A 12,690-nucleotide genomic window follows, 5' to 3' on the forward strand; every position below is an offset into this window, starting at 1 on the left:
ACGGTTCAGTGTTGGGCATAATATCAAACTGGTTTGAAAATGTTTACACCGGCCCAACTCCAGTTGTATGTGTTTCACACAGTCACTCACCACACACGTGACCCTGATGTACGGAGAACATGGAGTAAGGGGGTAGGTAGGCTACCAGGGGCGAGACATATCTGCCATCAGCCCTTGCGTAATTGCTAGTTGCTTCGTTTCACCTGACAGTGGGGAGCTTCACCGGCAGGACGTCGTAGCACGTGGGAGGATCACGCTATTCCCACCAGTTCCAAACAGGCAGCCCCAACCTACCAGAGGAGGCGCTAGTGCAGCGACCAGGACACATGCCCCTAATCATGCTTCCCACCCGCAGACACAGCCAATCGTGCCTGTATGGACGCCCGACCAAGCCGGCGCGAACCTGCGACCCTCGTGTTGGTAGGCGGGGAATTTACCCCCTACACTACCAGCCCGTTGTTTCTTCTTTAATACCTTCTTGAATTGGCCACTGCGAAAGGGCAATTATGCAATGTTGATCGAAATTGATCCTGCATTTCCCTCTGCATCCTCCAGGCGGGGTTTTGAGTGACAGCGAGAGAGGCTGGTCTTTTCACTTTTCCTATATATTTCACTTTAGCCAATGTGTGAAAGGGGATCTCTGGGGAAGCCAGGGCTAGCCGAGAGTCACTCAGCATCAAACCCATTCCTCTCCTCACAACCCCCCCCCCCCCTGCTTCTCACCCCCCCCCACCCCCCCGCCTCTCACAGGGCTGCTGCTGCTGAGCATTCTCCACACGCTCAGCCCAAGGCCCCGACTGTAACCAATAACACAAACACAGAGACAGAGAAGAAGAATCACACCTGCACAACTCTGAGATGCAGAGAGACAGAGAAGAAGAATCACACCTGCACAACTCTGAGCTGCAGAGTACAACAACAACATTACGACAGCCGTAAATCATATAGCCACTCCCACCTGTCTTTACGACAGTTATACTGTCATCCGTGCACCGGAGCCCCCCGAAATAATCATCCGTCCGTCTGTTCCAGAGTCTCATCAGACTGACAGACAGACTGACAGACTCTGGGCCATAGATTCCAGATTGGAAATGGCTTGGGCGTTTGCTGTAAGGGGCAGTCAGGACACCCCTACTCATTAGAATCCCCCCCCCTGAGCAGGTTGTTAGACTGTGATCCTTGGCTAAAAATACAATTTATCCCACTTGTTTTCCGCATTGATCTCCTCTGGCTGTGGCTGTGATGTCGGGTGGATCATTGATGTGCTTCTTTTATCCTCCCAGGCATGCTAATTTCTTAGCCTAAAGCTCCAGTCGCCCAGGCCTTAGTCCTGTCTCCGACGCCAAGCTCATCTCCACTGCCAGGCCTTAGTCCTGTCTCTGAAGCCAAGCTCATCTCCACTGCCAGGCCTTAGTCCTGTCTCTGACACCAAGCTCATCTCCACTGCCAGGCCTTAGTCCTGTCTCCGACGCCAAGCTCATCTCCACTGCCAGGCCTTAGTCCTGTCTCTAAAGCCAAGCTCATCTCCACTGCCAGGCCTTAGTCCTGTCTCCGACGCCAAGCTCATCTCCACTGCCAGGCCTAAGTCCTGTCTCCGACGCCAAGCTCATCTCCACTGCCAGGCCTTAGTCCTGTCTCCGACGCCAAGCTCATCTCCACTGCCAGGCCTTAAGGCCTAAACAGACTCGTCCGTCAGAGCCTCGCCCCGCCCTCCCCGTATGACGGCGGGTGGAGCGCCGTCATGCGGGGAGGGGGCGCCGTCGGCTGACGGGGGCTGCTCGAAAATGTAACTCAGCGGCGACGATACGTGCGTGCGTGACGTCAGCTGCACGAGAGTTGTGATTGGCCGTTGCCTTGGCTCATCGTCGTAAAGTCGCCTTCAAAGCATGACGTTAGATTATAACGAACTAGTTGTGTGGCTTAGCCTTCCCAAATGTTGAGGGTCGTTTTTTAGAATTGAATACATAGAATTGGGAACGTTACATTCAATTTCATTCAGACTGCCTTGCACTCAATTGCCGCCATTTTCCCACGGAGCTTCCACAGGAGGAGGGGGGTGGGAGGAGGGAGGGTGTAGTGACGTCCTAGCGTGTAGGGCTCGCTGCCGCCGGCAGACGGCGAGACAGCTCCAATTCGAGGCGGACGGACGAGTCTGTTTAGGCCTTTAGTCCTGTCTCCGACGCCAAGCTCATCTCCACTGCCAGGCCTTAGTCCTGTCTCCGACGCCAAGCTCATCTCCACTGCCAGCCACACACTCCTCCACAACCTCTCATCCATTCTTGTTTCCAAGCATCTCTGTGCCGCTGTCTGGCCCCTTTACAGCCAAAACATGCAGCCTCACATCTCGTTTGCTTTATGGTCCCGGAGACGAGGACGCCCGCGGGATACAGCTGGGCAGATTTATGCTACTGTAACATCTGCTTAACATCTCCCTGTCACAACAAGCACAGACACCAGCCCCCTTACACTCAACCATATAAACACACATTTGATTGTCAAGACAGCAGCACCAGGCTCTGGGCTAGGGCTCCATGAATAATAATTCAATCAGAAATAATATCCTCAATCTACTCCCCTCTTTCGCCACTGTGACCCGCGCTTAATCCAATTGTGGCGCAATTGGATTAAGAGCGCTTTATTAAATCAAAGCGGTCTTTATTTTAATCCAGCTGTACCAGACAAGCTTTTGGCTTTTTCCAGAATAGCAAAGTTAGCATTTTTACTGCACAGGGCGAGAAATTGATAGAAAAGGACCTGTTCTGTACTATTTTATGACAGCAATGTTCAGTGAGTTTGCCGTGTGGGTTTGGAGTAAACTGAGGCTCTGACTCACATATGTCCATCATGGAAATGTGTTGTGTTGTGAGTTGTACCCGGGTTGAAATATCACGACAGCAGAAAGAAAGCAATGTGCACAGACGAGAAGAAGAAACGCGTTCCACAAGTAGAAAACACATCAGTCAGCCTCAGCAAAAGCCAGGCCACCATAGAAGAAGAAGTGTTGTTGTTGTTGTTGTTTTGAATGCCAGAGAGTTCTGCTGATCTAACATTCTGGGGGAGCTTGCTATAGAGAGCCAAAGTGAACGTCACTTCCTGCTTCAGCACTGTACCAGAGATTTTCTTCCGCAATTTATTTTCCCATAGACATTTCGTAAAATGCTTATAAAAAATAGTTTTACTCGGTCAAACCAAACGGTTCAGCTATATTTAGAATCGGGAGAGACCAAAACTTAAAAAAACAACGTCAAAAGAATATTTTCTTTAAACCCACCTTTCTTTAGGTTTTGGTCCGAGTGAAATGTTATGTGATGTGTTATGTGATCTCTCCTGTTTCTTTCTGAACTGTTTGGTTTGAACAAGTAAAACTATTTTTATAAGCATTTTACGAAATGTCTATGGGAAAATAAATGGCGGATAAAAATCTCTGGTACAGCGCTGAAGCAGGAAGTGATGTTCCACTTTGGCGCTCTATACACTCCAAACATGGTCACCCTTTAATATGAGCCTGGACTGTGGAACAGCCAAGAGTCTCATGGTCACCTAAGGGCCTATGCTCCAGTGTATTTTGTCAGTCTGTCGGCTGTCTGATCCAAGACTGCCTGCCTGTATGCTGTCAGCCACTATTGGAATAGTTTCCTCTATTTTCCACTCTCTGCCATTCTCTCTCTCTCCACCCATCTCTTCTGATCTCTCACTTCCATCTCTGAGTCTCTCCTCCACACTTCTCCACCTTCTCACTGAAACAGGTTTTCAGAGATAAAAGCACGGAGCGGAGGCCTCTCGGCTCTCACTGCTGACCATTTAGCTCGATGGAGCGGCAAAGTTCGCCGATTGGATTTGATGGCCTTTAAGAGGCCGGACGGGGACGTTACTACCAGTGGCAAATGAACCACGAGATGCACCGAGGAGGAGACGGAGGAAGTGGAATTTCCCTCGGGGGCCTCGGCTCGCTCGACACAAGAACCTCATCCTCGCTCAACGCGAGCGCTCATCCTCCTCCTCGTCCGCCTGTAAATCTCTCACACAGACACTTTTCACTTGTCTTCACAGCCACTTTTCACTTGTCTTCACAGCCACTTTTCACTCGCTCCCCCCCCCCCCCCCCCCCCCGCTGGGTGACTGAATGACGGGCGTAACGAGCAGGGTGACATTAGGGAGCCATCAGGCTCACAGAGACAGACAGTACGTGACAAACCCTCTGAACTGCTGTGTTGAAGCCATTCCCCACTTTATGTTCCAGACACTGACAGATGGTCAGCTCCAGTTGGCTTCTCCCCCTAGTGCCTTCACTAAACGGGAGAACTTGATCCCGGGCCAGTGTTGGGGCAAGTTACTGAATATTAGTAATTAGTTACAGCTACTAGTTACTTGATTCAAAAAGTAATTGAATTACTTGACAAATGACTGCATAATAGAAGTGATTAGTTGTTAGGGAAGTCTGCTTTGATTGTCTTATTAATGCACACACGTTACTTTCGTGTTGCTGTGTAATGACTCCGTGGTGAGATGCCTCTCTTCTTGTGGTGAGAGAGGAGGGCATCTGCTCAGACTAGGATAGAGAATCCCCCCCCCCCCCCATAGGGAATTCTTCAGGAGTCAAGACGTTGGTGGTGGACTGGGGAGGTGGGTGGGGCGAAACACAGCTTCAGAGGATGGGATACGATCAGCCCAGGTACAGCGACCATTGAGGTGAAGCTGTCCAATTGTATCTATCCTGTATCATGGGATACTTGAACATATACAATACATAGCGTATTGGGGAAGCTTATAGCCTATAGAGACACTATAACACATCCTCATTCAGAAACCACACCCAAAACGGGGGGAAACACGTGATGGGCGTGGCCTATTTCACGCAGTGTCTCTATTCACCTTATTCACCACGCCCACTTTTTCTCTCTTCCGCATTACACGCAATTGTATTTGTTCTTCCGGTTCAGCGCTAGTTGGCGGCCAATTTCAAAACAAAACGTCACTATAATAATGAATGACGTTTGGCAACATTCAGAATTAAGCTACACTGTGGCCAACTTCAGTTACATGTTAATAGCGTTACTGCTGCGAGGAGCCGATGGCTGTACCCGGTCGGCATTTAACGTTAGTTACAAAAGCACGTTGACAGGGTTTTCTCACTACCAGTAGCCTACAGTAGGGTTTGACAGATAGCTAGTCCGACCAGTCAGCACAGCCAGCGCTCAGTCCTCGCTGCTCGTTAAATATTTCCACCAATAGGCGTTATTCTGATAAACTGGTCACATATATGTTACGTTCTCACCCCAAAAATTTTATAACTTTAAAACTGTTTAGTTTTTTTTGGCTTGAAAACAGCTTTTTGGCAAGTCTAAAAATGACTACGGTAGGCGTAATCTACTTCCGTGTCTAAAACCGGAAAGAGACGATTACAAAATGACGTCATGCAGAAGCGTCCTTGTATGGGCAAAGAATAAGGTGAACAAGCTCTGGCTGCAGCTGCTGCCGCATGTGGAGCATTTCACTCCACAATCGTCTCTCCCTGGAGCAGGTCCGATCATCATAAACCGGATAATCTATTTTCATGTCCTTAAGTAACAATTAAAGTAGTCCATTTAAATTTCAGTAATTGTAATTGAGTTACTAAATTTGACAAAATAATTAGTTAGATTAGTTACTGCAAAAAGAAGTTTAATTACAGCAACTTGTTACTCAACAACACTGGTCCTATAGCCCATCAAGAGATCTAAACTTTTGGAATACTGCCCTGGATCACGATGATAAGAAGTACAAACTCGATAACCGCCGCAGTCACGCTTTTGCTTGCTGCTAACACAGTGAAATGAAGTGTATTTGAGAAGAAAGCGCTGTGCGATGTAAGACTACAGATGAACTTACCCCAGAGGAGGACGAGACACGCCCGACTTAACGCCGACACAGATCCCCCGCTATGTGTGGTGCATCGTAAACTCCCCTCGAGAGGTGAAGGTCACGCAGCCCGACTGCTAAGTGAGCAGCTGGTGTCTTCTTCTTCTGCACCTGCAGATAAATGTAGTTTAATAAGAGCCGGGGGGCTTTTGCCTCTCGCTTGGCCAACTTCTGCAAAGCAGGTATAATACGATCAATATTGATGAAATTGCTTTGCTTCGTTTTGGATATATCTGTGTTGGGTTGATGCATGGATGCGCGCACACACACGCACAAGCACACACACACACACACACACACACACACACACACACACACACACACACACACACACACATAACGCACACACACACACACACAACGCACACACACACACGCACACGCACACGCACACACACGCACACACACACACAAACGCGCGCGTGCCAAAAGATTACTTGGGTTTGCGAAAATGGAAGCTTGCCTAAAGTAAATTGTTTAATCCGAACTGAGCTTTTCCAAGCTGTATGCCTGATTGCTTTTGCAGCAGAGCCTAGTAATCGAGGAGGAATTTCTCTACTTTTTTTCTTTTACTGTTGTGTCATGGAGGCACAGCTTAAGAAGACATGTAATTCCCAAGGCCATATCTGCATATTCTCCTCACAATGCAACGTAAAGATCTCTCCAATTAGCTGCTCCCATTGTTCTTGTTGCCATATCATGTGCTATATCTCTCACTAAGTGCAGGGGCTGGGAGAGAAGAGATCTTGAAAAATAGAAGACAGCTTTATCTCCTCGCCTGCGGTTTATATGCTTGCCAGGTTTAGAATATGCATCTAACAGATTCATAGGGATGATGGATTAGATCTTTTATGGCGAACAACAGAGGTGCAAAGTGCTAAAACATTGTTATTTTCTGATGGAAAAGGTCGGACTTAAAGTGTTAAAGCCAAGGCCAAACGGTAATGACTGTATAATGTGTTACAGTATGGAAAATGATGTGAATGTATGTGACGTACCCTTTAGAACAAGCCTTATACCATTAGCAGGAAATGAGCATTATACCTCCCTAAAGTTTTCACCCAAATCTGATAGCAACATCGATTATGATTAAGAACTTCACACATCCGTCATACAGTAAGACTGATGGGCTGTCTTGAGGCGAGCGGTCATTCGTAAAGGTTTTGTACGGTGGCTGAGAGAGCTCAACTCACTAAGAAAACACGTTCAAACAGACAAAACACAAGCAAATTAAGAAAGCATCCTGATCAATGCAAATGCACACAAGACAACCAAATAGACAAATGTGCTGGAAGTAGCACAGATGACAATCGATCTGTTTTGGGGACACAAAAAAGTGATGAACCCGGCTAGGACACGTTTGTTGTTCTGTGTTTTGTGACTTTTTAAGTTATTGAAGTCGGCTACGTAACTCGCCCGGGGTTTTGGAAAATGAGCTAAAATGTATGTTGTTGTTGTTTGTTTTGTTGTTTGTTTTACATCATGATTGCATCGTGATTTGTTGTGTTGTATTTGCAGCACGTGTTGTCAAATTGATGACGATGTTTTGTTTTCATAGGGTGTTTTGCCTGTGCTCGCTCAATAACTCCACTATAGCCAATACAGATCAAACAGAAAGATCATGTGTTGATTGGATCTCATATCTGTCACTCTCTGTTTCTCTCTCTCTCCCCCTCTCACTCTGATGTACACACACACGCACACGCACACGCACACACACACACACGCACACACACACACACACACACACACACACACACACACACACACACACACACACAGGAGGGCTTGGGACCAATGTGATTACAATTATTCCCCAGCAGGATAGATTGGGGTTCATGCTGTGACTCTGAGCGCTGACATTTTCTTTACCTTTATTCCTACAGGGGGAGTCTCTGAGTCACTGAGAGCGATCTCTTTTTCATTCTCACACACACACACACACATACACACACACACACACACACACACATACACACTGCCCAGTACAACCACAGTCTGATCTGTTGGCCACTGAGCAGCTCCACTGGAGCGGTTGGGGTTAAGGGCCTTCCTTAAGGGCACCTCAGTGGTGGTAATGAGGGAAGGGAACCCAGAAGAACCCAGATTTAACCTACCAGTCCTGGGGATTGAACCAACAACCTTCCGGTCACAAGCTCGCTTCTATAACCGTTGGGCCACTACTGCCCAAAAGCTGTGATCAACACTGTCCTTCCTTCTACACACCTACACACACACACACACACACACACACACACACACACACACACACACACACACACACACACACACTGGTAAATATGTCTACTGATATCAATCTGTAAATTATACTCATTTGAGCTCTGTCTGTTAATTACAATAGAAGTACACTTAATTTCCACAAAAGGAAACCACCTCTATGTGGTTGGAATAAAAGACAAGGCGTCATTAATTCTAGTTCTGTTTGATGCTGGGAGCCTTGGGGCCCTTAAAGGATGTCAAAAGCCTATTGGAGTCTCTCTTTTTTTTAATGAAGTTTATATTTGAAAGCAGAAGGTGAGGCAAAAACTCAATCTGAATCTCGAGCCGAGGGAAATCTTTGTGGGTTATTATATTGATTTGTTAGATACTAATGCTCAAAAAGAAACAGGAATATTATTCCATGTCCAAAGAGTATTTTTTACTTTGAACTTATGAAAAAGATCATCCCCAGCAAACATTTTGATGTTGAATAGATGCTGATACGACTGCTTGCGCCAACATTGAAAACCCATATATATACAGTGCCAAAGTGAAAGCTGAAATTTCTATTTTCGTCCACAGCTGCTCCATGCATCGTTTGATGACATCAGGATTTAAAAATCCAATATCAATTCAAAACAATTTACAACTCTGTTTATTAACAATACTGTGCCATAATTGTCAAAATCAGAGTGACAGGTCAAGTAAACTGCTGTTAGTCAGAGATCTAGTGTGTGTGTGTGTGTGTGTGTGTGTGTGTGTGTGTGTGTGTGTGTGTGTGTGTGTGTGTGTGTGTGTGTGTGTGTGTGTGTGTGTGTGTGTGTGTGAGACTTGTGATGCTCACAAGTCCATTTTTTGCAAGTCCAAGTCAAGTCTCAAGTCTTTGAGCTAGAGTCCAAGTCTCAAGTCTTTGGTCACAAGTCCAAGTGTCTTGCATAAGCGTTCTATCATCTGCTGCACGCAATCCAGTCTGCTTAGAACACTGCATAGCTAAGGGATTCAAAGCATGTAGGCTACTGTATTATCCACACTCTATCTATTAGCATACAGCATCAGCATTGATTAGTTGACATTATTATTAGTAGACCTTGCCTTAATGTTAATACACACAAAAATAAAGATTGTTCACAAGTCCCAAATCTCAAGTTCAAGTCAAGTCCCAAGTCTTTGAGGACGAGTCTCAAGTCTGTGTGTGACTTAAAGGAACAACTCCACCGATTTTCAACCAGCTTTGTCATTACAAAATCAGTAGTATATCAGAAAATTATAAACCGTTTTGCAGCCATTCATTTAGTTTGACAGTTATTGAGAGTTGATTTGAGTTAAAGGAACACTCCGCCCATTTTGAACCAGCTTTGTATCATTAGAACATCAGTAGTATATCAGAAAACTGTAAACGGTTTTGAAGTCTGTCATTTAATTTGACAGTTATTGAGTGTTAAAGTGTGGACCAGTGACATCACTGGTCCACACTAACTCAAATTAATAACTCATTAACTCAAATCAACTCTCAATAACTGTCAAATTATTCATCATTCATCTAGTTTGACAGTTATTGAGAGTTGATTTGAGTTAATGAGTTATTAATTTGAGTTAGTGTGGACCAGTGATGTGGTCCACACTTTAACACTCAATAACTGTCAAATTAAATGACAGACTTCAAAACAGTTTACAGTTTTCTGATATACTACTGATGTTCTAATGATACAAAGCTGGTTGAAAATGGGCAGTGTTCCTTTAAGCTGTGGACCTGTGATGGCATTTGTGCATGAATGACATCACTGGTCCAAAACCTTCACTCAAATGAACGCTCAATATCTGTCAAACTAAATGAGTGCCTGCAAAACTGTTTACAGTTTTCAGATGTGTGATATTATCTGCAAAATAAATCATCATTGAAAATCGGCGGAGTGTCCCTTAAGTGCGACTCAAGTCCAAGTCCCCATCTCTGGCGTGTGTGTGCGTGTGTGGGGGGGACATGGATGTGGCTTGACAGACTCTACATGCATCCGTGTGCTGCTTTACTCCCTCAGGACCAGCTTAAGAGACGAGCAGCTGGGGGTGAAAATGCAGTAATTCGTGAAGCACATTGTGTGTCATTAGCACGGTGTAATTTGTTGTGCGCGGCGCATAACGCAAATGTAATGGAGTAGAGGAATCATGCACAGAGGCTCAGCAAGGTGTAAAATGAGCTAGCAATTGATTAGTCTGCTCTCTGGAAGAAGAAGAAGAAAAACGTGAAACATTGTAATCACCAGAGCAACAAATAGACTCTCACAGTGTGTAGCCCACTGGGCTGCATGTATTAAAAATAATAATAATAATAAATCATGTAGCTTGATGAGATTTCTCTTGAAACATTTTCTCCTCCCGAGACGTAGACTACGTGCTGTCCCGGTCGTTGCTCCACACACCTCTGCCGATCTGCGGGGAGAGTTGTAGAGTATAGAGAGTATAGAGAGCCGCAGGGATGACGTATTTTTAACGCGGAAGTCCCAGACTTCCTGGTTCTTCACTGTTTCTGCCTATGGGATTTTTGAATGGGTTTTTGCCGCGAAGGTCTCTGGGCAACGCAAGCTTAATCAAACACGAACCAGTGTTCAGCCGGATAATCTTCACACATGAGGACCACTTTCATGAGTTTTGAAGCGTAAATGCGAGCCCTAGAAGTAAAAAGCTTGTGCTAAGCTAATCCAGAACTACACACAGTGTCGCATAGGCTTCCACGTCACGTCAGCACTCAACCTGGACTGTTGTTGAGGTGTGCGCTGCTGTGCACTGATTACCCCGGGCTGAACGGGCTGAACCAGGTGAGGGAAAGAGAATTTCCGTGTTCGTCCTTTGAAGTGATGACGTTATTGACGTATAATATCCCCGTCGACTCAACAGTGTAGTCTCATTTAGCCGTTTGCTAGCTAGCCGCCCGTTTAACGGCACGTAAAAGCTTCAAAACTCATAAAAGTGGTCCTCATGTGTGAAGATGATATTACCAAACACTGGTTCGCGTTTGATTAAGCTTGCGTTGCCCAGAGACCTTATTAGAAGCATCGCGCCAAAAACCCATTCAAAAATCCTATATTGGCGAAAACAGTGAAGAACCAGGAGTGTTAGCATCGATGATTTCCGGACTCGTTCCTGCGGCTCTCTGTAGTCACTAGCACATGCTTCGGGAAAGGTTTTCAGATCATGCACCTTTTAAATGTCCAGCTTCACACTTCAGCAGTTCAACACATTCACACCTGGTAGCTGTCCAGCTCATCCTCGCTCTTCTGCTGTTAGCCGATGAGCAGCTCCACTGGAGCAGATCAGGACAAATGCCTTTCTGAAGGGCATCGCACACATTGTTGAATGTGGGGAGAGCATTGGCCTATTCAGTCACTTTCTCTGCCCAGTTCTCATGCAGCCAGCTCATCTGGGGACTTGAACTGGAGTCGAATGCTTCTCCAACCTCAAGTTTAGGAAACGGCTTCACCTCAGTTTGAAGTTTTGCTTTATTTTATTTTCAAGAGCCATCTTTTATTTTATGATTGTAAGACAACACCACCAGCATTTTATAATAAAGCACCCCCTAGTGGTGTAAGCAGTGGTTCTGTACGGTACGCAACATAATAACCTTAGGTTCAGTCACTAATGTAGCAAGCCAGGTAGCCTAAAGTTACGTTATTCTGCATAAAGGAGATGAAGGCATCTGATTAGTGAGCCAGAGAGCTGTCACGTAAATAATGATAATTAAGTAGATCTACATTAACCTGACGCTGCCAGGTGCTTTGTTTTCACAGAACCATCTGGAAACACACTCAGGAAGAAACCATGTCAAAGGGGCAGGCACTTAAAAAAAACTGACAGGTGATTGGATGAACCATCTGTCTACCACCGTCTATCACAGGCTCATTTATCACAATCTAAACCCCGCCCATAGCTGCCTCAGGATGCTGATTGGTGCGAACCACTGGTGGTTCACATTCAAACCAATAGATTTGAGCATGGCAAGATGCATTTGTCATGTGATCGATGGCGATCTCCTGATCTCCAGATCTCCAGCTTCCTTGCAAGGTTAGGTCTACATGTCGTCACAAAAGATTTGGCAAAATCTGTTCTTGTTTGTTTGTTTTGATTCTCATTGAGTGCACATATTCCCTAATTCCAAAACAAAAATTTCCTCCAAAATAAGATTTCAAAATTGTGTGATTGTTTTTGCATTGTGTTGCCAGCAGACAGTTTGCCAGCTATACTGTACTGCACTGCATTGGGGGGCAAATATTTGGAGCCTGCTATGGTTTCATGAAGTAACCTCCTGCAGGATAGAGGAGGGCTATTGGGACTGCTTGAGAGTGGAGTGACAAAAAATCTTTGTCGGGGCGACAGAGAACAAGGTCGTGCCTGACAGCTCTTTGTGTGGCCGGGGAGAGACTGGAGGAAGCGAGGCCATGCTAATTTGTTCCTGCTCAATATGAGTGTGAGAGGCAGCGCCACCTGTAGGTGATTCAGGGTGAAGCCACCTGGGCCACAAATGGCTGCCTGCCTCAGCGTGAACATAACAAGAGTCTTTCCAAAACTCCATGCAAGCATAAT

The 12,690-nt window shown here is 45.8% G+C and overlaps 1 protein-coding gene across 1 annotated transcript in view; it reads left to right on the forward strand.

Moving 5' to 3' along the window:
* The window catches only part of plpp4 (phospholipid phosphatase 4), a gene marked incomplete at both ends in the record, with an annotated part of 66,142 nt that overhangs the window by 30,487 nt on the left and 22,965 nt on the right, over nt 1–12,690 (forward strand). The gene's annotated exons all lie outside the window — the stretch shown is intronic.

This window comes from Poromitra crassiceps (genome assembly GCF_964638095.1).
Source record: "Poromitra crassiceps genome assembly, chromosome: 22".
In the NCBI taxonomy this organism is placed as follows: domain Eukaryota; kingdom Metazoa; phylum Chordata; class Actinopteri; order Beryciformes; family Melamphaidae; genus Poromitra; species Poromitra crassiceps.